At 60.7% G+C, this 2,500-nt stretch overlaps 1 non-coding gene across 1 annotated transcript; it reads left to right on the top strand.

Annotated features, from left to right (window-relative positions):
* The first annotated feature begins 1,736 nt into the window (after positions 1-1,736).
* Positions 1,737-1,855, top strand: LOC141979745 (5S ribosomal RNA). The gene has a single exon (XR_012637138.1). It is a non-coding gene; the product is annotated as a 5S ribosomal RNA (ribosomal RNA).
* Positions 1,856-2,500: the final 645 nt, after the last annotated feature.

The raw sequence follows: 2,500 nt of genomic DNA on the forward strand, positions 1-2,500 counted from the left end.
ACCGCCAATTTAGGGGGACCAATCTGAAATCCTATCCGACCTCCTGGTTCTCTCGGTCGGCCGAGGGCACTTTTGGCGACCCCATCCGGACTTCCGTGAGACTGCCGGCCATCAGGTCAACCCGTCACTTTGAATGGGGTTGACCTGATGGCCGAGCAGGGACTTAGACATTTTTTCAGCCTTTTCCTCGGGGTTGACCTGGTGTCCCGGGGGGACTTAGACATTTTTTTCAGCCTTTTCCTCCGGGTTGACCTGGTGTCCCGGGGGGACTTAGACATTTTTTCAGCCTTTTCCTCCGGGTTGACCTGGTGTCCCGGGGGGACTTAGACTTTTTTTCAGCCTTTTCCTCCGGGTTGACCTGGTGTCCCGGGGGGACTTAGACTTTTTTTCAGCCTTTTCCTCCGGGTTGACCTGGTGTCCCGGGGGGACTTAGACATTTTTTTCAGCCTTTTCCTCCGGGTTGACCTGGTGTCCCGGGGGGACTTAGACTTTTTTTCAGCCTTTTCCTCCGGGTTGACCTGGTGTCCCGGGGGGACTTAGACTTTTTTTCAGCCTTTTCCTCCGGGTTGACCTGGTGTCCCGGGGGGACTTAGACTTTTTTTCAGCCTTTTCCTCCGGGTTGACCTGGTGTCCCGGGGGGACTTAGACTTTTTTTCAGCCTTTTCCTCCGGGTTGACCTGGTGTCCCGGGGGGACTTAGACATTTTTTTCAGCCTTTTCCTCCGGGTTGACCTGGTGTCCCGGGGGGACTTAGACTTTTTTTCAGCCTTTTCCTCCGGGTTGACCTGGTGTCCCGGGGGGACTTAGACATTTTTTTCAGCCTTTTCCTCCGGGTTGACCTGGTGTCCCGGGGGGACTTAGACATTTTTTTCAGCCTTTTCCTCCGGGCTGACCTGGTGGCCGAGCGTCTCGCCGTCCGCGGCCGGAGCTAGAGATGCCCCCCCCCCCAGGCCAGCCTGCGAAGCCGCGGCCAGGATCGGGCCCCTGGAAGTCTGACTAAAAATTTTCACCGACCCCAAAAACGGTTAGGGGGGGCCTCATAAAGCCTCCGGAGCGAAAAAAAAAAAAACGGAAAAAAGGATCGGGCCCACCCGAGGCAGGGGAGTCAGTAAGGGAAAGGGGACGAGGCGGCCCGGAGCCGGGTGCCCGGAGCCGGGTGCCGGCGGCCAGGATCGGGCCCCTGGAAGTCTGAAAAATTTTTTTCACCGACCCCCAAAGTGGTATTGGGGGGGGCTCATAAAGCCTCCGGAGCGAAAAAAAAAAAAAACGGAAAAAAGGATCGGGCCCACCCGAGGCAGGGGAGTCAGTAAGGGAAAGGGGACGAGGCGGCCCGGAGCCGGGTGCCCGGAGCCGGGTGCCCGCGGCCAGGATCGGGCCCCTGGAAGTCTGAAAAAAATTTTTTCACCGACCCCCAAAGTGGTGTTGGGGGGGGCTCACGAAGCCTCCGGAGCGGAAAAAAAAAAACGGAAAAAAGGATCGGGCCCACCCGAGGCAGCGGAGTCAGTAAGGGAAAGGGGACGAGGCGGCCCGGAGCCGGGTGCCCGGAGCCGGGTGCCCGCGGCCAGGATCGGGCCCCTGGAAGTCTGAAAAAAAAAATTTCACCGACCCCCAAAGGGGTGTTGGGGGGGGGCTCACGAAGCCTCCGGAGCGGAAAAAAAAAAACGGAAAAAAGGATCGGGCCCACCCGAGGCAGGGGAGTCAGTAAGGGAAAGGGGACGAGGCGGACCGGAGCCGAGTGCCTACGGCCATACCGGACGGAAGGCCCCCGATCCCGTCCGATCTCGGAAGGTAAACCGTCCCGGGCCTGGCTAGTACTTGGATGGGTGACCGCCTGGGAATCCCAGGTGCCGTAGGCAGCTTTTCCCGCTGCGAGCCAGCTCTCTCCTTTTCTGGGGAACAAGGGCAGGGTCGCCCTGCCAGGGGCCCTGGGGCTGAAGTCCCTGCCGGCCACCAGGTCAACCCGGAGCCTGCCCCTCTGCGGCCAGCAGGTCAACCCCATACCGGCAGGGGGTTGACCTGGTGGCCGGGAAGCAGAGCGGCCAGCAGGTCAACCCCATACATTCAGCGGGTTGACCTGGTGGACGGGAAGGAAAGCGGCCAGCAGGTCAACCCCATACTTTCAGCGGGTTGACCTGGTGGCCGGGAAGGAAAGCGGCCAGCAGGTCAACCCCATACATTCAGCGGGTTGACCTGGTGGCCGGGAAGGAAAGCGGCCAGCAGGTCAACCCCATACATTCAGCGGGTTGACCTGGTGGCCGGGAAGGAAAGCGGCCAGCAGGTCAACCCCATACATTCAGCGGGTTGACCTGGTGGCCGGGAAGGAAAGCGGCCAGCAGGTCAACCCCATACATTCAGCGGGTTGACCTGGTGGCCGGGAAGGAAAGCGGCCAGCAGGTCAACCCCATACATTCAGCGGGTTGACCTGGTGGCCCGAAAGCAAACCGGCCACCAGGTCAACCCGGAGCCTGCCCCCGCGGGCAGGGGCCAAGCGGACCCCCCTC

Source organism: Natator depressus, chromosome 28, assembly GCF_965152275.1.
Source record: "Natator depressus isolate rNatDep1 chromosome 28, rNatDep2.hap1, whole genome shotgun sequence".
NCBI lineage: Eukaryota > Metazoa > Chordata > Testudines > Cheloniidae > Natator > Natator depressus.